The sequence below is a fragment of the Ornithodoros turicata genome, chromosome 4 (genome assembly GCF_037126465.1).
Source record: "Ornithodoros turicata isolate Travis chromosome 4, ASM3712646v1, whole genome shotgun sequence".
In the NCBI taxonomy this organism is placed as follows: Eukaryota; Metazoa; Arthropoda; class Arachnida; order Ixodida; family Argasidae; genus Ornithodoros; species Ornithodoros turicata.
The window spans coordinates 46,717,545-46,741,349 of NC_088204.1; the positions used below are offsets into that span (position 1 = coordinate 46,717,545).

Below are 23,805 nucleotides of genomic sequence, written 5' to 3' on the forward strand. Positions count from 1 at the left end.
TTGAGCACGTTGTGCTACAAGAAGAGCACCTTTGGTGTATTCAATAAACTACCTACAAGACATACAGACGCAACAACAAACAACAATGCAGCAACGAACTAATATGAAGAGCAAAATGTTGGGGCAACCCAAAAATATTATACGAATCCAAACGTAACTATGCATATTAAACATTGCACACTGTCCTTTGTGACATAACAAGTGAACCACGGTTGAAGCAAACTGTTCAAAAACAAACCCGAACAAAACGTGAACTGAGGAAGCACATATATGCACGCACAAAACACACAAAACTGGGTCTCTTGTAAAGTCAAACATACAGCTTATAAACAGAGTGCTAAGGAACAATGAAGGAAATCGCTGTACATTTCACCAAACCAACTCATCCGTGTTTTTTTTCCTTTCTACAGCAGCGCTGCCATTATCGAGGACGTCATTGCAGGGCTGCCAGGGCCATCCACCAGTGATGACCACGATTATATGGTGCTGTGGTCCAGGATGTTGTGCCTGTAGTTGGGCTGCATGAAGATGATAACTTTGTAGTGACTTGCGAGGTGGGTGGCACAGGGGGTAGTGCCTCTTCACAGCCGTTTGCCGATGCTGGGAACGGTGCAGAGGAGCAGCCGGCACGGAGCAGTACGCAGGTGCGTTCCCAGCGAGGCAGGAGGGACACTAGAGAAAACGTAGAGCGGAGATAGTCGGGCCTCCTTCACAAGGACACTGAGACGGCTACAATGGAACAACGGCTCATTTACGTCCGCCAGAGAGTTGCTCTCGAGGAGCTTGAGCTATGCCATCTCAGGCAGGAAACAGAGCATCTCAGGCAGCAGACTGAACTGCTGAGACACAACACAGAGAGGCTGCTGCAGACAAAACTGGAGCTGGAAGTGGAACGTCTCCAGCAGCAGCAATAGTGCAAATGTGCACATTTTTAAGTTCTTATTTCTTATCTAGTTGTATTCATTCCCTTGTGACAATGCAGTTGAAGCGAGTTTAATTTGTTCATGACAGTACCCTCATAGTGCTTAATTTGTTTGTTGCTTTATTTGCACATATTTACAGGGGTTGCGACTCTTTAATAGATGTGGTTCATTATGGCGTCGTGTCTGTGTCGTACTCCACTCCAGAGTAGTGAGGGAAGAAGCATTATTCTTCTACGTCTCGTACTTGGTGAGATACAAGACCTAGAACACACAGCCGGGATAATATGTGAAGATGTGTCACAACCCCTTAAAGCTGTACTTGACCTGTGTTAACCTAAATTGTTTGTTAAAGACCTCCAATTCACGCTTAGTACTGTGTTGAGTGATATGTTCCGAAATGTCCACTTACGCTCATGTGAAATGCTGACGTACGATGGCATCTCTGTACATGAAGCCATCCTGACGTCCTTCATAACTGGACACCAGCTGGGGGTCGTAATCGGGGTCGTGATCATTGTCGCTGTCTGCCTCCTGCACTTCACTGCCGAAATCTTTGGCTATGTTGTGAAGGACACAGCATGCCACGATGATGCTTTGTTAGCACTCGCAGCTCGCTGTGAAAGCAGTGGAACCTCCTTTTCAGTTGACCAATTGTCCTGCAATACATACAATAAGGAACAAATATGTACACTGTGCATCTTCCCCGCTGGCATGAGCTGCGGTTCCATCTAGTTTTGCAACGATGTGCAATTTTGCGCTTACATTGCAGTTTCCATCCTGCATGGAAACATGCATGTATATAGCTCATCATATTATGTATGTACATAACTAAGAGGGTAGAGTGGTTAGAGTCATTCAATAAACTATTCTTGCTATGTTGTTGCTAAATATCGGTGATATCCTGAACCAACTTACCGCTCTACCAAAGCCCGTGTTGTCGAGTGTGAAGCATTGTACTTCTCTTGTGCTCTGTTTTGTGGCTGGAGAAACGGTGTCATCAGCCAGCGTTTACAGGGGTACCCGCTGTCACCAAGAAGCCCAGTGTGGACTCCAGCTTCCAGCTCCCTCCCAATGGTGCTTTCACCAGTATCCTAGAGTCATGGGTGGCACCGGGCCAGTTCGCAACCACATCCAAGATCTTACAGTCAGCACCCGCAATGAGCTGAACATTTATGGAGTGGTAGTTCTTGCGGTTGACGAAAGCCGTCTCGTGTGCTGACGGTGCCTGGATGCGAACATGGGTGCCGTCCACTGCTCCCACAACCCCAGGAAAACTAGCCAGCTGATAAAACTGGTGTTGGGCCCTTGCTACCTCCTCACCTCTTGGCCACCTAAAACATGATTTTAGGAGTCAGGGAAAACAGACAGAACACCAATAGGCATATATGCTTACCGGACGAACTTTCCGACCTGCTTGCACAGAGCTGCAACGACGCGGTGCACTACACGACAGGCTGTTGCTTCGTGCACGTTGACCACGTCACCCGCTGTGATGAGAAAGTTCCCAGTAGCAAGGAACTGCAATGTCAGCAGCACTTGTAACGACGACGGGAGGGACTGGCTCCGACGGGTCGCAGGCTCGATGTCGGGAGCAACAAGGGACGTAATGAAAAATATTCCATCCCTCGTAAAGCGGAACCGCCGTTGCAGCTCACCGTCGTCTAGACAGTCCAAAGGATTTTCACGGTCTCTGTAGACTCGCTGCCGTGACAACGGGAGCGCGAGAAACAGCTGATGACGGCGTCGCAGCGTCACAACACGATCCATGCGGTCCATGTTAGTGCTAGCGTAAAAGACGGCCGAAGCTGCGTTGAGAGTGCCAGTAGCTTCCTCAGCCCTTTCGGCGCTGCCGTCCTACCTTCCTCATGGCTACGATCCTCAACTTGTTTCGTGCAAGCCACTTTTCCGCTTGAGGACATCACAGATAAAGGAAAGTGCCGAGGAGCGTCGCGGAGTGTCCTCAAAGTGTTTCGTGCAAGCGGGCCCTGTTATCTTCCTGCTGCGAACTGCGATAGGTATTTGCCTGGTGAAACGCTCTATGGGCATGCCCTTGTGGGGTAATTGCTGCAAACGCCACGGTGGGTCGCTGCCTGTGTTATGCCTTGCGCCCCCTCAAAGTGAATGGACCTGTCCGCTCCCGCCAACTTCCGGCCGCCGCTACGGTGGCGCGGCACAGGGAAAAATGCCTCTCGCGTGTTCCGTGGACTTTTGGCACAAGCGATAACTGTTTGCTTGTTGGACGATGCGTCGGTTTTGTTTCTCATGCTAGCTATTGATTGTGTTGTGATGAATCGAATTATTTCCTTACATCTACGCTATTCACTTAAGAAACTGATGAATTAAATTTGTGTCATGTTAGAATAAGGGATATGCAACTTACCTTCCCTATTGTGCATAATTCATTACTTACATCTATCAGAACTTGTAACTGAAATTAACACCCCACTATTGCAATGATGGTGGTCATGTATGGGAATCTTAGCCTTTTATAATAAAACTTGTAATTTTGATTGTTATCATATTGGTGTGATTAAAAGTCGCGTCCTGCGATATCGCTTCATTGAAAACTCGTGTGTATGATTACAATTAATAAACAATATTGTGTTTGATTATTTATGTGTGCTACCTTTTCAATGCTATTGCGTCACACCTGTAATAAGTAAGTATATTCTTTATTAGGTGAATTGTATTGTATATGTGTTCCGATCGTGAAGGTTTTTTTTTTTTGCTGCATTTCCCCCCTTCACAGATTGGTATTACAATTCCCATCACCATTGGAATGAATAAATATATTTCCACATGTACCTTTATGTATGACTGTTCTTTGTATGTCTATATTTGCATGTAGATGGCCCACCGCACAGCAGTTGTAGCGGAAAAAAAATTGTGAGTGAAGTCGGCCGAGGCGGAAAAATCGCGAGTGAAGTCGGCCCAGATGCGATGGTGGCATCGTTTGGTGGGGTTCCCAGCGTGTATGTCTATACCTGCACGTAAACCGCCCACCACACAGCTGTTGTAGCAGAAAAAAATTTGCGAGTGAAGTCGGCCTGGGTGCGATGGTGGCATCGCTTGGCGGGGTTGCCAGCGTGTATGTCCATACTTGCATGTAAACAGCCTACGCGCCACCCACCGCGCACGGAAGAAATTTGCGAACGAAGTCGACCCAGGTGGAAAAATGTGCGACGATAAGCGCACGGGTAGCCCGGGTAGCACGGGTGAAGTCGGCCTCGGGGTCAATAAACACGCCGTGTACTCACTGGGCCGCCAGTCCCAGAATACCGTATACTACTCATGCGGATCGCCCGGAACCGTCGTTAAGCTATTACAACATGAAAAGTCATGCTTGTAATGACCATGTAATACCCATCATATGGTAGCACCCGTAGCAGTAAATACGAATTCACATGATCTGTCACCTGTGAATTTGCTTCTTTGCGTCACCGTATGGTGAAGCTGTACCAAGTTGCCCAATTGTTACTTCATTTGTAATGTGTTAGACTTGCACCACCTGTGTATACGAACCTAGAATTACAAGCTTCGCTCTCGACAATAAGAGCTACACACATCAACAACAGAATGGGCTTCCGAGGAACGCAGCAGCAGAAGGGCTATTTAGCTTGGTGCAATTTGAAGCGAAAGACGTGTAAGTTGAAATCTTATACAAGGAAACGTACAATATCAGGAACGTTCTTGAAAGGCTGGTTTTGAGTCCGACGTAGTCTTCGCCCTTGGCCGCCCGCGCTGCGCGCCAACAGCCATCGTCCGCGACGCCACGCTTTCTCATCCTGCCGGGATCACAGTCCGACGCGAGTCGGCGCAGCGCAACGAAAACAGCAGCGGAGATTTTCACATTTCGTAGTGGGAAATCAGTCATATCAGTACCCGCGTGCTGGAATCCGACTAAAGACAATCCGTGTTCCCATCGTTGGCACTATTATGTTTGTATTACTGTAATACACTTGGTACCCCCGAACATGAACACTGAATTAAGTAAGAAAGTCGCACGTCTTCCTGGTTGCTCTCCTGTTACTTGTCTCTATAGTCCATCCGTCGTTTATTATATAGGCACGGATATTCCCTTTCAGTTTCGATCAAAACCTCAATGGGCGACGCCATGTTGGGAAATGCGAGCCTACCGGAGCCCACGCCGTGCACAGCTCGCTGGCCACCGCCAGATCATTGCTCTACTCCCCCGACGGCGGCTGGCGTAGTTGCGCGTTGCCGCCGCGCTGCGCTTCGCCGAGTGTCGTCGAACTCTGAACTCACCTGCGGCGGCTCGCGATGCGCGGCTGTGCGCCGCGCTATGTTACGGCCCGCTCCGTCGTTCTTGAGCGTTCTTTAATGTGCACCGTGTGTAACCCTAACGGAATGTCTTTGTAGAGAAATCGTAACCTGCCAGCTAGTCTGTGGCGGTTCGAACCCTCAACTTTAGGATCAGTATGCGGACACGGTATCAACTGATCCACCTGACCCAGCTGCTCCGAACGGGCCTTGTATTGAGGTGCTCGCTGTACAGGTGTGGGCGTTCTGTGATTACGCGCCCGTAAAGCGTGAACCGCATGACCCGAAAACCGTCCGGATTCTTCCCGAACCGAATTCGGGGCCGAACTTTTTTCAGCGACCGAAGTTCGTCCCGAATTCGGGCCGGATTTGGGAGATCTGGCGAGGCCAGATTTTCCTTCCGAAGTGGGAAGTGTCGTAAGCCGAAAAAATGGCAGACAGCCAATAACTGACAGACCGGAAGAAGAATCATAGCAACCATGGCAACCGTGGCGTCGTAAATAGTGCCCTGTGGTTATGATTCGCAGCAGTTCGTGTTTGCGGCCTAATCAACCATGCCACCAGTTCGCGGCTCAACAAAATTAGAATTTAATGAAAAGCTTATCCAGGAAGTGGAAAAACGGGTACCATTGTGGGATGTATCTGCGCCGCAATATGCCGTGCTGAAAGCACATTTGTGGAACGAGGTAGCGGCGATCCTAGAAGCTTCCGGTAAGGCATTATGCCTTGGCTTTGATAAACAATCCTATATCGGCGACGTTGTCTGATGTATTGCAGGGGATGACTGTCGGAAACGGTGGGGTGGCCTGCGAGACACTTTCAAGCGCCACTTAAGGACCTTAAAAGCCTCCGGCAGAAGCGGAGCCGGCGCTGTCAATGTTGTGGCCGTATCGTGGCCATTTTTGACAAGCATGCCTTTTTTGAAGGACACGGTGGAATTGAGAAGGTACAGTTGGAAACATCAACTACTATAAGGTTTTTCATATTCGCGCGAGTCTCTCACTTTCGCGAATTAAAAAATTCATTCGTCCTAAGCATCACAGGCACAAATTTTAGTTGTTCATTGAAAAACAAAATGGCTTCAAACAACAGGGAAAAGAGGTGCTGGCACTTGGAATTATCCCTAATTGTGGTCTGCCTCGAAAAATTATCATTGTTTACAACAAGATGGTTCCATTTTATTGTTCAAGTGGATCCACATGAGCGTTCAGAGTTCATAAAAGGAGATGGATTCAGACAGGGGGATATGTAATTTTCCAGATACAGGATGCAGAAAGGGGAGATGCTTACATATATTGCTAGCTCATCATTTACACGTGAAGAAAATTGCTAATTACCAGAGTTTGTCCCTGTGATTGTAAGGAAATGCACAAACTTACTGATTGCATTAATAAAGGTAGATATTTTAGGCTGGTTGCGACGTGAGCCAACCAAACCACACGTTTGATATGCAGGATTCTTAAGATACAGTATGGTCACTTTTTCATTCCAGAGGCACTGGAAATTGTCCAGCTGTAGTGCAGTCACCACAACTGGACATTGCGGCATCTCCTCCTCCAAGCTCTGCTGTGTCGCCAGCCGAAGCTATCTTCAGTCAAATGTGCACAAGTATCGATACTGAAGATGACGATTTTGATTGTGATTTGTTGCAAACACAGCCACTGTCACAAAGTGATGTACTCAGGACACATGACCTAACGCGTCAAGTTTCACAAAGAGAACGCACAAATGGCACCCTCAGCAACCGCAAACAGTCCCAGCAACTGCATTCCACCAGCAACACTCCATCAGCAAAGAGGAAGAAGCCATATGATCGAGAGATTGCAAGGCTGGATGCAGTTTTGGCTCACAAACCAGATCACGCTGAATATTTTGGCCACGTCATTGCAGGTCATATGTGAAACTGCCCCGAACGCCTCAAGGGGGAGATGGAGATTGAAATCTTAAAATTTGCAGTCTCCTATTCTAGCCTGAATAATGCTGCAAATACAACCGAGTGAGCATTAAAATGAATGTTGTGCATAAGTTTACAATGTGGTGTTGTTGGCTCCCTCGAGACACGGATATTCCCTGCACTGTTCAATGCAGAGTGTCGAACCGAAAATTTTATCATTTCGGTTCAGATATAAAGCTTCAGTTCCAAGATGACATCAGTTCAAACCGACTCATGAAAAGGTAAACTGGTTTGCTGCATGAAATGTGTGTGAAGAAGAAGACATGAGACGCAGGATAAGCTGGTTATACATGATGGTAGAAAAACCCCGATACAGAGGAACATGCAACACGAGACAACAAGTTTGTGAACACAGCAAATGTTTACTCTGATCCAAGACCTTTTACAGCAACGGGAGGGCTCCTCTCCCAATGTTGAGATTTTTGTTGTGAAGGGTCTTGGATCGGAGTAAACATTCGCTGTGCTCACGAACTTCTTGTCTTGTGTTGCATGTTCCTCTGTATCGGGGTTTTTCTTCAATCATGTGCAATGAAACCATAATTGCAATTTATAATACCTTCATCCGCAACAACTTACAGGAACACAACTCAACATTTCTTCATATTTGTTGTTAATGTTGTTGACCTCGTAGACCTGGAAGCCTCCACTGCCATGGGACAGCACCGTCCTCTGTCATGAAGTAGGCCGCCAATGTGTCCCTAAGTGCAACTGCAGCTCTGCTGCTGTTGCGGGCGTCAGAGTACTCCAGCTTGAACACACTAGAGTTTTGGGCCATTATCTCCCGCCACCTTCCTTCACACAGGTTCCCTGTGTTATCTTCAGTGTCCACCAAACCGGGAGGGCAGTAGGTGGAATCCGTCCCAATATGTGAGCACAAGTAGTTGTGCAAGACACATGCAGCCTTGACAACGTAGTCAACGTTGTCAGGGTCCAGTTTTAAAGGCGTTCGGAACACCCTCCACCGTGCCACAAGAATACCAAACGCATTCTCCACACAGCGCCTGCAAGAAGTGCAATGGATATTAAAGAAACTACCTCAACAATACAGTCCCCAAATTTCTATGAAATCCCATTGTGCGTGTACCTTGCCCGACTCAATCTATAGTTGAATACGGTGCTGACTTCACTGGTGGACCTCCCAGGAAAGGGTCGCATGAAGTCAGTCCTCAGCTGAAACGCTTCGTCTCCAACAAAGACATGCTGTGTGTATGTCGTCGTACCAGGCAGGCAGGTCTGGCTAGGTAGTCCAAGGGTGTTCGTTTCCAGCCTTTTCTCAATAGCAGACTCCTTCAGTACACCGCCATCACTCGTACGTCCTGAGGCACCCACGTCTGTCAATACAAATCTGTATTTGCTGTCTGCCACTGCCAGCAGAACAACAGAGAACGTTTTCTGAAAAAGATTGACATACACAATGTAATGTCAGTTCACCGCAGTAACACTTCATGTAGATAAAAGCTTGTACCTAATCTCAGTTATGGTTAGTTCATTTTTAAGCAACTAACTACAATGAAACCTTTCTGTCTGAACACACCTGGTGCAGTTGAAACATGACCTACTAAAGGAGTTAAGGCGGAGATTTGACCATGTTGGTACATAACTACGCAGAAAACAGCGCAGAGACGGGACACGAAGAAAAAACAAGTGCACACACAGAGCGCTGGTGTGTGCACTTGTTTCTTCTTCGTGTCCCCTTTTTCTCGTGTCCCCTTTGTCTCGTGTTTTCTACGTAGCTACTAAAGGAGTGATTCAGGTTACAGAATCCAGAAAAATAAAATTAATAAGATCCCAGATATTCTGTCAGAAATATAGAATGTTGTTTCGCTTGCCGCTTATATTCAGTTGGACCTTGCTGGTGCAATGAGATCGTGTTTAACACCAGGAGTGCTTAACATTCCAAGTGTACTGGCGGCATTTTCTCTACGGCTATATGATTCAAAACAAAACAAAAACACGCTGTCCACCACTGTAGTGTATTGCGGACATACACATCGAAGTGAAGTATGCCATTCACGTATTGCGTAAACCTATGTCAGTACTGGTGAGGTAGTAGCAACAACAAAGGCTAAGGCCCTATGAAATCACCTTGTAGTTAAAAAATAGGCTCCCATTCTTCTTAGGGCACTCAATCTGAATGTGCTTTCCATCCACAGCACCCACACAGCCAGGAAACTGCCATTGCTCCCAAAAGCCATTTGCAGTTTGTCGCCACTCTTCTTCAGTAGGGGGATGAAAAAAATGAAAACGAGCACCACATTCAGAATTACACAATTATTGCATGACCTTTCATACAGGATGTCCCAGACAACCTGTCATTGAATTATAATAAAAAATGGACAGCAGAATGTCAAAAATCATTCATGAATTATAAAGCTTTGCTGTCAAGTAACCAATTGTTAGCATTGTTTGATGACAAGAAGGAGATTAGTATAGCATGGGATGCATTGGGCCACGGAACGGCTCCGTCACAAGTTGATAACTCAGAGGCACACGTCGAGGATACCTCACGGACATTGACAAAATGTGAACGGAATTATGTACGTTTAGAGACCCTTGTACGGACCCTTTCTTCCCTCCTGGCTGTTGACCCACAATTCGCATGAACCTTTAACACGTCACACCTAACTCTTTAAATACCATGCCGTTGATGAGGACGGTGCACAGAAGAACAACAGTCTCTGTTCGAAATATCGGCAGCTCCTGTCCTGAGGCAACTCCCTTCGTACTTCTCTACCGGTTCGCTGGATTTCTACTTATCTACACCACCTAGAGTCATGCACTCAATGACATTTGTTCTTACTGGTTTTTGCCACCTCCTCATGTGAATGTCATGTAACGTAAGTTTAATTATGTAAATTTTTGCGAGCTTAAGTTGGAAATTTGCCTAGTAAGCTATTCCTTGCTAAATTATTCTGAGTGGGTCGTCAAGTCACTGGGGTAGTTAGAGTAAGGCGATGTAGGATCAGCGGTTGTGCACCTCTGATGTGACCAGCAACTCAGCTGCTGTGACATGCGTTACCTTCATGTACAATGGCGAAAGGGTGTCCCATATCACTCGGCAAGTGAGGTGGATTGCTTCACGGGCGGTTTCAATCCCAACCCTGTAGCTCAGGCGATATCCTGGATGGGGTCTCCAGAGGAAAGGTACCTGAAAGTTTCCGTGTGTGTCATAAATGGCCTGTAAAATTTTTGTGTCACTAATGAAAGTTGCTTTAATGGCACATTACCGTAGAGTCATGGCGAGACGTTCACCAGAGGAGATAGGTTCCCTCACACAATGCTGCTTAGTGAGGTGCAGACGAACCATTTCGTGCAGCTGGTCGAACAACTCTGGGATCATTCTATAAAACTTGAAAAAGAGCTCCGGGTCGCTCTTTCTCATAGTTTGCATCTTTAAGCAAAGAATTATATACTTAGTACATTGCAACCTTATCTATGGTGAAACAAAATCCGACTGCGCAATAAATACGGCGCGTACCGCTGTGAAGTATTCGCTCTCTGTTCTGCTGTTCGCCCATACAGGACGCACCCATGTCGACCGATATGTGCGCTGCCGCTGCTTCAGGAGCAATATTTCCCGCAGTAACATGAGGCGCCTTTCCATGGTCGTGATGCGACAATAAATTCACAAACACAAACTGGTACAGGGAATTATAAAACTGTAGGAAATATCAAAGGCACAAGCACTGGCTCGAAAAACACAGAGGCGAAAGAAGCCGTGAGTAGTTTCGTATCAACTCAAACTTGCGAAGTCAAAATAACGATGCGAGATTCTACTCACGGCGTGAAAAAATCAACCCAACCAAAAGTACAGCACCAATGTTGCAAATAAAAGCACATCGACATTTTTTGCAATGAAAAGGGTGCCACAAGTGAAGCCGGCAACCATGGTAGTTTTCGGACGAATTTCGGAGACCAAATTCGTGGCATGCATTGGAGTCCCGAAAAAAGTTCGGCCCGAATTCGGTTCGTGCAAAATCCGGCAAATTTTTCGGTCCATGCGGTTCACGCTTAAGAGGGCATACCAGTCTAGGAGGAACTCCGATTCACGATTTTCCCAACACTAGATGGTGCCACGCTTGCCGTGCCTTATGACGCCGTTCGCCTCCGACTCCGAAATAATCGACGCCGATCATGAAACGTTTATTAAAAGCAAAAACAAGCGAACACAGGATCCGTCAAAATCCGTCAATTCATTCCACGAAAACAGAAAAAAAAAAGAGAGAGAGAGACAGAAATGGGACCATGACTCAGTACTTATCGCCGACCATTTTCGCGGTCCCAAGGAACGCGCATCCCTAGGTTCACAGATCGAGCAGCGCCATCTCACGGGCCAACTCAGGGCCGTGGTGGATGGAACGACCCAGGGGATGTAGCATCGCCAAAAAGCACGTCCCCGTCTACGTTCGAACCTCTGCCCCCAGATGGCACTCAGCCGACGCCGCTCACGCGTAATCCCATTGGCGCGCTCCGGGTGGGCGGGGCGCGCGAGGGAGAGGGAAAATCTCAGGCCAGCTCTCTAGAGAATAGTCGGTGAAGTGTCGGACTTCGAGACGGAAGGTCCGCAGTTCGATTCGGGACACTCACGTCTTTTTGCTTGCCTCCTATTGTTGCCTCCTGTTGTTATATATTTATGCTATAATTGTTGTTTTCGCAAGTCATTGCCGTCTCTACTGACTCATTATGGAATTTTTAGTTGCTCTTCGTATTGTTGTACTACCCTATACTTGCTATATGCCGATGTACAAATGTGATCGGATACTGTGGATGGTAATATGGGCAATACACATACAGATGGTATCATAAATCAAGGTTGCCAGTACGAAGCCTGAGCACTAGTCGATTGCCAATTAAAGAAATTAGGAAAGGTTACTTCAGAGCTCGCCCGATCTGTCGGTATCTCGGAGGCTCTCAACTGGATGTACTAGCGGCTCTAAATTAGGCTATAAACATTGCCTGCACACCGCGCTTACAATGCCGGCCTTTTAAATATAGTGCTCGAAACAGTATTTTTTTCCTGCACTGGCTTACACGCAATTTACCTTGATAATACCTCTATTATTCATGCAAAAATGACATTTTGGTGTGTATATTTCTGGTAAGTATTACCAAATATCGGAATTCATTTTCAAGGCGTTGGTGCAAAATACTTTTCAAAATAACCGTCGCAAGATAAACTGGTTATTATTACTCGGAAACATTACTAATATGTTTTAGAGACTCCTTTTTCCCCTGTTTTCCCTTTTTCTTTGACATTACACCAGCCCAGAAAAATCACGTCAGTGGAGAATACCCAGTGACAGCGGCCTTGTGTTTGTCTCGGGTGGGCATCCTAGTTTGCCAAACCGTACAAAGAAAGGCGGATAGGAGGGAAGGGGGATAAAGGCTTTGGGTCGACACACACCAAACCATCCAAGGAGGGTATGGAAGGGTCGAACTGCGGGGCCTCGCAGCGGGTGTCGCGATATTTCCAACAGAGACTGTTTCATTTTTTTCCTCGACGCCAAGAAGAACGATTCGACAAATAATGAAAGGACATGGAGTAAAAAAATGATAATAACGGTCACTTGTCAACATAACAGATTCTTGTTTCAGTGCAGGAAGAAGTACAGTTCGGCCTCCTTATATTTCATGTGGAACAAGAAAATATATGCTTTTCTTTCTCTGTTTTTTACTTTCTTGTTTTTTTTAAGAACTTCTGAAGCGTCCTCCTGATTTCGTTGTGTTGGACGCTGAGGCCTCAGTTAATTCAATCCAACCTTGAAAACATGTAATTCGGTCGTGGAAATATCTGAAGAACGGGACAGCTTGTAAGCCACGTTTATGCGTATTTTAGGCAAATCACTATTCTTGAAGGGCAACGGGGTTTCCAAAGATGAATCTGACCGCTAGTCAATTGCTGAAGGAATGATCACGGAGAAGTTATTTCATGTAACCAAAGCTCGCTCGAGAGGCCGGATTTTCGAAGGCTGTCACCTCGCTGGGTACCGCAAGAAATAGTCCCGGAAAAAATGGTCCCTAGTTGCGTGGGCGGAAAAATTGGTCCCGCGGGGTACTGTGCGCCCAAAATTACAGGAGCGCCGTTGTGAACAGCTGAGGAAACGGATCATAGCCGATCAAGTGCTATCATTCGCCCACGTTATGTATTTCAATTGGAAGACAGGATTTTTTAAAATTAACATTCCAGTTAATGAAGAGTAAAACCATTGAACGAGGAACATAAATGCGGTTACACGCGCTGCACCGCTTGCATTGTGCGCATTGCATTCGTTCTTTATGTTCCTCTCTCTCTCTCTTTTAGTTTGCTAAGTACAGACAACGCAGCAAGATTAGCAAGCGATTCTCTAACAACAAATAAATCTTGTCTATGACACGGGGTGATTCATCACTGGTGATTCTCCAAGGTCCCGCTAGCTTCTATGTATTTCTGGCGGATATGTTGGGAAAATGGTAGCCGCGTTCTTTTATAAAAGGAAGTACTGAGTACTGAGTACTGAAGTACTAGAGAATACTGAGCACAATGCCATATTACCTTCTGTATTCATACCAATGAAATGAAACGCATGTATTCACTATCCTGAGGCTCTGACTTCACCCTCGCTGAACGTGGATGTTGTCGGACGTAGTTCCCAATTCAACCGGCATACTAGTATATTCCTATGTAGTTTTTTGCTGTTGTTGGTCAGACAACGAGGTTGTAGTTGTTCTATGTCGATGAACCGTATCTTCACCAGAAGCGGAATTGTAAGGGAAATGAAACAATTGAATATGTGGGTGCACAGCTTGTATAACCCATAAACATCGACACAGAACACACACATATACATTGGATGATGATGAGGTGGACAATTCACCGGAAACTGGGGCGGTACACTGCCCTATTGCGCATTGCGAACGGATGAGGGGATGATGATGGGGGGAGCACTTTTAAAGAGCCGTCACCAGACCACTGGAGCGCAAGTACTCGGCAAGAAGACGAAGGCCTTGCATCTGGTGGGCAGCGTTCGACCACGGTCCGAGGGTATTCGCGAGGTTGAACGGCCGCTTGTCAATATGTTGTTTAGAAGCTTCCATCAGTGCACGCTCGTGGTGGTATTGCCCACAAGCCAGGATGACGTGGAAGAGGTCGCCGTGCACTCCGCTAGTGGGGCAGAGGGAAGACGAGGTGGAGCCGAGACGGTGACACAGAAGAAATACTAGCATCCAGCGAACGATATCGCTAGCGAACTAATGCACCTAATTTATCAATTTTATCTTGCTCATTGAATGGAATGTAGATTTAATTATTCATTAACACATGAAAAAAAGAAAAAGGAGCCTATATCCCCCAATTTTAACAAATCAGCAGAGCGAATGATAACACTCGGTCGGTTGTGATATGCTTTATCGGCTATCTTCAACAACGCCCTGTATTTTTGGCCGCGGTGTACTTACGGGACCATTATTTTGCTACACCCCATCTCGCTCTATTAGCAGCTGATAATAGGCTGTATAGATAGCCTGCACCCCACGCTTACAATGTCTTACACAGGGTTCCGGAAAAACTGGTAAAAAGTTTTTTTTTTCCTGCATCCGCTAACACCCCAAACCCTGGAATACAGCCATAATTAGGCAGGAATTTACATTCCGATTACCTCTTTTATTCATACCAAAATAACGTTTTCGGAACGTAAGTGTATTTGTGGGACGTTAGTGCAGAATACTTACACTCAATCAGCCTAAATAAATGCATTGAATGTAGCAACAGCTCGTCACACACAAAAAAAGGAAGCTCCTAAAACTCCCTCAACCCCGTCTTTATGTATAAATGAACAAGTTAAAATGAGAGGAACTTGACGCGCGAGGTGGTCTCGGAGCACAAATTCTGCCTCATAACGCGCTGATTATTACCCGGAGACTTCACTATTATATTTTTAGACACTCTTTGGTTTTCACAGGGTCCTTCACATTACACTAGACCTTTCGTTCAGCGGAGAATCCCCAGTGACCCGGAGCTTTTCCTGATATTGGTCAGTGGGCCTCCCTTTGGCCGCAGTGCAAAGAAAGACGGGTAAAGCTTTTGAGTCATCCCACGCATAACCAGCAAGAAGTGTCGAAAGATGGAAAATAGAGGGAACCGGTACCGAAAAATTGGGTGTACCTCGAAATAAAGTGATGGAAATCCCCGTTGAAAAAAAAACTACTGTAAATAAATGTTATCTGACTATAAAATGCCCGGTTTTTGTCCCGTTTCGTCCACGTGTTCGTGAACCTTCCATTTTTCTGTAACCGGTCTGTAGCCTAGATCACTACGTTCACATAATCCCCTCCACACTCTAACAAAGCAGCGATTCACTCCGGCCGTAGAAGCCCGTACGGAACCTTTCTTCCCTCCGGGCTGTTGACCCACAATTCGCATGAACCTTTAAACACGTCACACCTAACCCTTTAAATACCATGCCAATGATGAGGACGGTGCCCAGAAGAAGAACAGTCTCTGTTCGAAATATCGGCAGCTTCTGTCCTGAGGCAACTCCCTTCCTATAAAATGCACAGTTGTACGTGGGAAACTGCCAACAGCGCATAGACTAACCTGAACATGAAAATGCATATAAAAGCGATAAAATACCCAATGCGACGGGACAACAGAAAGGACGAAGGGCAGACAAACACAGCATTGTACTGCCAACCAAAGACTTTTATTCGTGAAACATCCCCCTTTTTTATAATACTACAACCCTTTCCTGTCGAACATTCCAGAACCGCCGAGCAGCACCTAGGTCATCAGAAAGTCCATCACCTTATCGGAGAAGAACACAGAGGGGTTACTGATGCAGCTCGAACCCGCTTTTCTTATCTCTACGGCCTCCCTGCACACTAAACGTTTTACACCCTTTTGACTGTAAGGTTGGGTGCACCATAACACCCCCCCCCCCTTTGAGTGTAAAAGTTTGTAGGTGTAATTTAATACACCTACCTCTCAGGGTGTATTTCGCAACACTTGCAAACTTTCACACTTAAAGGTCAGCTACGCCGATTGCCCGATTTGTTAAAACGGTTGTGATATTCAGAACGAGCACATCCAACTGCCCCCGAAACGCACCTTCGTTTCTCAATTTTGTCTTCCTATTTCGAAAATTAATTAAACAAAGAAACCAGAACAAGCCATGGGCGCAGCCATTTTTGTGACGTAGATGGGATAAACCTGCTCCATCTACGTAGATAGAGAATCGTGCTTCTTATTGGATGAAAGCTGAGGCTTTCTCTGACTTCCCTGGCGTCTTCTCCCGTTTGCGAGGAAATCCAGTTATGGCCGCCGGCTACGATGAGCGTTTCGTCCGCGGTAATCCCGAGAACTATTGAACGATGGAAACAACAACCGCGAACTCACCTCAACAACATTTTCGGCGTGAAATTGTGATTATGTGCTCGAGAACTTCGCAGTTCAACCGTTCAGCTGCCATTCACGTCGACCCGTTTGCTGCTTTTACTACAAGTGCAGGAATGGGAGCGATTGAGCAACAACGTGAGACTTGGTGGTCGTTTGAGCATATACCTCCAGAGGACTGGTCTTCAAAGAAAGAAGACCGTATTTCTGCCCATGCACATCATGCGATTGCCAGGCTTGTTACACGAGATACATATATTGTGCAGCATATACATATATAGGTAATCATACATACAGGTATATACCTGTAGGTAATCATACATACATATAGGTTATCACAAATTTAATAACCTTGGTGGAAATGGTTGATGCTGTCGTCTGCCTTGTACGGTGCACTACGTAGCAAAACACACAGAGTCCAAATGTTTTCCTTGTCCACAACAACAACTTTATTTTGAGCCCTTTATTATGCCCTGTCAAAGCTGAAAGATCAAAATTGGGAAGCTTGTCCAAGGAAACAAATATGAAACTGCAGCGCTCAACGTCAATAACTGTATGCTCAGCAAGTAAGGCTGATGATGCCGAAGATCTAATATTTCTAGGTTAAAAGGAACAAAGGAGAAAAGACCACTGCAGCATATTAATGTTGTTTCAAAAGTATAACACCACAAAATTTGTGAGAGTCAGTTGGTGTATTTAGTTATGTTGGTCACCTCCTGCACCAATTTTTAATAACGGTCAATTGCGTTGCTACCAACCAGCACCAAAGCCTGACCTATGATCTAATAATAATAATAATAGTATCTATCTATGACCTATATGGACCTTCAACACTAGTTTGGTCTAGGTTTCACACGTGGCTTCTAGTGAAATTCGAAGCTCTGTGCTCTGTAGAGCTGACAGGAGACTTGCAGAGTAGATAATTTTTTTATTTATATTTTCCAAAGAACATGTAAAAAACAATGTGCTGTACCAACTGTATTCACAGAAATACAAATATAATTTGTTTTAACTATGTGCATGTTAGCAGATTACAAGTGACCGATGACACACAATGGGCGTCAAGGGTGAGAACAGAAGAATACTATCATTGCAGGCACCGTCCTGAAATTCTAAGTCACCATTTGTCAGAAAGCAATGACCACGCACAGCCTAAGGATCATATTGAGCTCCTTCCATTATTCTTTTTATTGACAGCACGTTGTCTGCCATCCAGTTCATGAAAGTGACCTTTATCGTTGAAAGAACGGTTCAACAGTAAGCGAGCTGGTGATAGTCTCCATGATGGCGAGACCTGAAGAGGAGGTACAAGAAGGGACAGACACACGCTATAGACATTGTGTATGTCCCTTCCTATCCCTCGTCTCAGGGTTGTTCGCTATCGACCTTCATGGTGTTTCCTTCCAGAAGCTTTACATATTTTTATGTAGAATTGTGAAGGTACAGCCAGGCGCTATTAGCAAATCACACAGTACTTTTCTTGAAACAAGAATCCATAGAAGGTACACAGTCATCTTCAGCATTGCACACATCTATGGGACATGTTAATCACTTTGGAATGTCACAGACATGTCATGGAGGCCGGCACATCTAAATTCTAAATTGGGGGTTTACGTCGCGAGACAACTGAGATCATGAGCGACGCCACAGCGGTCGGTCTGTGGATTGCTTTTGCCCACCTGAGGGTTCTTTAACGTGCGATGAAACCTCACCACACGGCTCCCCGTATTTAACGTCCCTCGCGGAAGACGGCGTGTCTAAGCAACTTGTACCCTGCCACCAAGTTACTGGCGTCCTCGGCCGATTAGAAGGTCGGCACATGATTAGTGGTGTTGAACAGACAACTATTTGTCATATTTTAGGCACAAAAAGCAGTTTTGGCACCTTCATGTTGAGACAGATGTATCTCTACATACTTTGCCATGACAGAAATATATGAAGCAACAAATGTACCCTCTACTTTATTATAGTTATTAGTTAGCACTGCGAAGAATGTGGGAACACAGTCTTGTACCACCTACAGTTTTCAAAATGACCTTCACACACGACACACTGTAGGTCAACGAGACTCCAGAATGATGTCCTCTCCCTCCCCATTGGCTGAAAACATTTTTCTACTAGTTTGCGTAAGGGGAAGTTAGTACAAGAAACGCACGCGTTCCTTTTTTGAGCAAATCAGTATTCAGAGCGTTACTATGCTGTGGTGGGCCTGCAGTGCATTACGTGGTACAGCACACACTACAAAAAATTTCACCGTAGAACATCTCCCCCGTTCTAATGACAGTCTTCTCCAGTTTTTCAAACTGCCATTTCCCATAGTGCTTTATGGTATGGCACAGTATTTCTAAATCTTTACTGTAGTTTACCGGTTGTAGCAGAAAAAGATACCACTGTTTCCCATCACAGGATGCAAGCCATAAGTGCTGTACGGCAACAGTACATGCTGCTGTCTAGCAGTTGTTCGTGTTTGGACATGGTATGGTGAATGCAGGGTAAATTCCGTAGCTAAAATATCCAAACGTGAACAACTGTTAGATTACGTGATGTAGAATGCTGTATAGTACAGTAAAACCTCCAAAGTCGGACACCTCCCTACCTCGGGCAACTCCCCATGATTTCATTGCACGGGCAGGCTCCCATTGAGACTACATGGGAACGAAATTCTCTATGTCGGACACCTCCCTATCCCGGAAGTAGGACAGGGTTTTCCCTGCTAAGTCGGAGAAAACCCTGGCCAAATTACCTCAATCTCGGCCTATCTCTGCACCAAAAAGACCCAAAATGAGCCGGTGGCCTTGACTTTCGCCCCTTTTTTCCCCCTATACTGGTCTCAGCATTTTGTTGTTTTAGTTTTTCGAGTCCAAAAACAAGTGCTGTCAGTCTACATTGTAATTCTTTATGTGAGCACTTGTCTTCGGTTTGTCTAGAGCCTTTGAACGCGCAATGCACCAAATCATTGAAAAGCGGGCTGACGCTTCAGAGAAAAGTCCTCGCTTCTCGAAAAGCTCCAGAGGTAATGCCATTAAGTGGAATCTGAATGGAATTGAATCTACCAAAATCAGTAATAATTATCAGTGAAGAGCGGGTAGAGGTACCACAACCACCAGGTACCACTAAGGAACATAAATTGAAGGGGGACATTTCTGGCAACAGAGCTGTGATATTTTCCATTTTTTGTTTCTCTCATATTCTGTAACTCGGACACCTCTATAAGTAGGACACGCTTTGGCTGCACCGCGGGTGTCCAACATAGGAAGGTTTCACTGTATTTATGTCCCGTGTCATGTGACCAAAAACAATATGTGCTTTTGCTCATGCTGCCCAGCACAGGCGAAATGAGCTGCATGTGAGGATAACAACATGAAACCCGAGGCGCAGATTAAGAGGCATGACTTTACGATCTCTGTGTGAGTTGTTTCATGTTGTAATTGCGCACCAGCTCGCCTGTACCTTAGAATACGTTTGATGCATAGTACACGCACCTTAGACATGCAGCGTGTGGTTTGTTGTGAGAGTAATGCCGCTGCCAATTGAAAAATAATGCTCCAGGTGGATTGTTTCGGTACAATCTTGAACTAAGCATACCAAGGGGTAGGGCATCTGCGTGACAGGTTTACCTGGAAGTAACAATGTAAATGTTAGCTGAAGTCATTGAATAATTAACATTATCAATATACTTCTGCAAATCATACCAACAATAGCACACAAGATGCTCTGATATGTTCTGCAGGAATGTCTCTGTACTCACAATATTAGTACAGCAGCTACAGAAATGCATAAAACAAGTTTTGAATGCAACACAAGCTTCTGCTGCAATGCCAGAGGACAACAGCGGACAGATTTACCTTACTTCACCTGAGAAAAAGAATGTACTATTGCACACATGATGCTTTTTGAATGTAGTCCTCAAAACTTCTCGAAAAACATAATGTATGACCGAAACACATCAACTGGAAGATTTCGATTTACCTCACTCAAAAATGTGTGCTGTTGCACACATGAATCTGCTTAACTGCCCTTGAGGGCTCTGGAAGAACACCTTATTTGTGACCAAAATACAACAGCTGAGCCAACATTTTAATTTATACCTTACTCAAAATACACAAGATGTGCTGCCGTGCATATGATACGATGAAACTGCTTAAATGTACTCTGAAAGCGCTGGAGTAAAAACATAAACACCTCAGGCAATGGTTGTTCTACGCTAGCGAGCAACAGCAAGGGTATACGAACACAAGAAGTCGAGCACAAGTGATGCAATGCACTTGATTCATCAGAACATGAAATGTCTCAGTACCAGGTGTCACTGTTCCGTCAACAAAAACAGATGAACTTTGAAGGGGCGTCTGGTTGGCACTGGTGACAGCTTTCAGCTTGAAACCCAGACGGTGATAGTTGAGACGTGGAGTGCAAGCTTTTCGGTGGTGCCAGAATGCCTGCGAAATCATTTAACAAATAAGGCAATTCCAAATCTGTACTGAGAATACACCAGCTGGGGCGTAATCTCTAAGGGATGACGCAGTACCTGACAGATGGCGTATTTTTCTTTTCTCTGTGATGGCATTTGCACCGCATGACTGACTTGTCTAACATTACGCGTCTTACTTTTATCTGATACCTAGTCCTGCCCCTGCAATCTCCTGCTGCAGATAAGGTTGGCACAGCATCCCGGACGAGACATCTTCGGCTTCGTGTGAAACAAGTTGCGCATTGCTTCCGTAACATTCGTATAAGCGAAATGAACAGATGAAATCGCTGCTTTCGAAGGTGGCACCCCGTCGGAGTTGTAACCGATTGTTGCAGTCAATAGCTTTTTCTTTCGCCTTTCGGAAAGTTGTGGTTTGAAACATTGGAACTGCATGCTGAAGTGTTCTTGCAGACGGGAGCAAAACGCTCACGCATTCTCGGCACGCAGCACAGAACACGAAACACACCAGGAAGTCTGTACTGGCCTAGCAAATGCTTTGCAGTCGAAGTAAGCAAAACTCACGTTCGTCGTGGGTTCAGTGAAGTCCAGAAATGTACTGGCTCCCTAATAGCGAACTGTTTATCACTTCCCCAATGTCAATCTGCGCAGCAGACGGCTCGGCAGAAGAAACTGGCCGGCTTGGCGGAAGAAACCAAGCCAAATGTCATGCCAAGCCGGAGCACGGGCAGACCACGAATGTGTCGTCGACACAGGGTTCGTGGGCCAGAAGACGGAATGTCAGTGAAACTAAAAATTCACTTTTTCGAAAAACCGCGAGGAGTTTGGGATAACTATTTTGCACACATAATCAGTGTTCCCTTATGAACACATCGTGTGAGTACCATTCCATTCTGTAACACTTGAAAATCGGCGTAGCTGAGCTTTAAAACGATGTGAGTTATGGTACACCGACGTTACCTCTGAAGAGGTGTAACTTCTACTTAGAGAGTGTGCGGCTTGTTGTTCTGCACTGGTATTTGGACGAGGCCCTGATTCAATTTTCGGTGTAAGTCAACACCCTTGAGCAATGCCGTAACCTGTGCAGCTTTCTTTCCACAGTGAGAGTATCATGCATACCAGCCGATGCTAACAAATGCCAAATGCATAACATGAACATGCGATGCATTGTGTTCTCCCAATATAGCAACTCCGAATTGGTGCCATATTGGACCAATATAGGTCTGATGTACAGATAGGCAGACTTGTACGTATCTTGAGTACATACTCAAAGTACATAGATGGGTAGAAATCCAGCGAACCGGTAGAGATGTAGGAAGGGAGTTGCCTCAGGACAGAAGCCGCCGATATTTCGAACAGAGACTGTTCTTCTTCTGGGCACCGTGGCACCACATGCCAATGATGAGGACGGTGCCCAGAAGAAGAACAGTCTCTGTTCGAAATATCGGCGGCTTCTGTCCTGAGGCAACTCCCTTCCTACATACTCAAAGTACAGTATTTTTAATACTTTTTCCGGTATTTTGGTACTCTACTCAATACTTTTTGTGACAAGTATTTTTAAAGTATTTAAAGTACATTTTCCCGTACTCAGTACTCAAAATACTTTCCGTCTTCGTTAAGCACACTTCCAGCTGTGTCCAGATTTCCAGGCCACTGGAACTTAAAGCTCAGCTACGCCGATTTTCGAGTGTTACAGAATTGAATGGTACTCACACGATGTGTTCATAAGGGAACACTAATTATGTATGCAAAATAGTTATCCCAAACTCCTCGCGGCTTTCCGAAAAAGTGAATTTTTAGTTTCACTGACATCCCGTCTTGTGGCCCGCAAACCCCGTGTCGACGACACATTCGTGGTCTGCCCGCGCTCCGGCTTGGCCTGACTTTTGGCTTGGTTTCTTCCGCCAAGCCGGCCAGTTTCTTCTGCCGAGCCGTCTGCTGCGCAGATTCATGTTGGGGAAGTGATAAACAGTTCGCTATTAGGGAGCCAGTATATTTCTGGACTTCACTAAACCCACGAGGAACGTGAGTTTTGCTTCCTTCGACTGCAAAGCATTTGCTAGGCCAGTACAGACTTCCTTGTGTGAGTCGTGTTCTGTGCTGCGTGCCGAGAATGCGTGAGCGTTTTGCTCCCGTCTGCAAGAACACTTCAGCATGCAGTTCCAATGTTTCAAACCACAATTTTCCGAAAGGCGAAAGAGAAATGTATTGACTGCAACAATAGGTTACAACTCCGACTGGGTGCCACCTTCGAAAGCAGCGATTTCATCTGTTCATTTCGCTTATACGAATGTTACCGAAGCAATGCGCAACTTGTTTCACAAGAAGCCGAAGATGTCTCGTCCGGGATGCTGTGCCAACCTTATCTGCAGCAGGAGATTGCAGGGGCAGGACTAGGCAGCAGATAAAGGTAAGACGCGTAATGTTAGACAAGTCAGTCATGCGGTGCAAATTGCATCACGTAGAAGAGAAAAATACGCTATCTGTCGGTTACTGCTTCATCCTTTAGAGATTACGCCCCAGCGGGTGTATTCTCAGTACAGGTTTGGAATTGCCTTATTTGTTAAATGATTTCGCAGGCATTCTGTCACCACCGAAAAGCTTGCACTCCACGTCTCAACTATCACCGTCTGGGTTTCAAGCTGAAGGCTGTCACCAGTGCCAACCAGACGCCCCTTCAAAGTTCATCTGTTTTTGTTGACGGAACAGTGACACGTGGTACTGAGACATTTCATTTTCTGATTAATCAAGTGCATTCCATCACTTGTGCTCGACTTCTTGTGTTCGTATACCCTTGCTGTTGCTCGCTAGCTTAGAGCAACCATGCCTGAGGTGCCAGCGCTTTCAGAGTACA

The 23,805-nt window shown here is 45.7% G+C and overlaps 1 protein-coding gene and 1 pseudogene across 1 annotated transcript in view; one reads left to right on the forward strand and one right to left on the reverse strand.

The window, feature by feature from the left end:
* The window catches only part of LOC135392400 (scoloptoxin SSD14-like), a 511,073-nt gene that overhangs the window by 477,727 nt on the left and 9,541 nt on the right, over positions 1 to 23,805 (forward strand). The window lies entirely within an intron of this gene.
* On the reverse strand, positions 1,335 to 2,699 carry LOC135390500 (putative nuclease HARBI1; annotated as a pseudogene).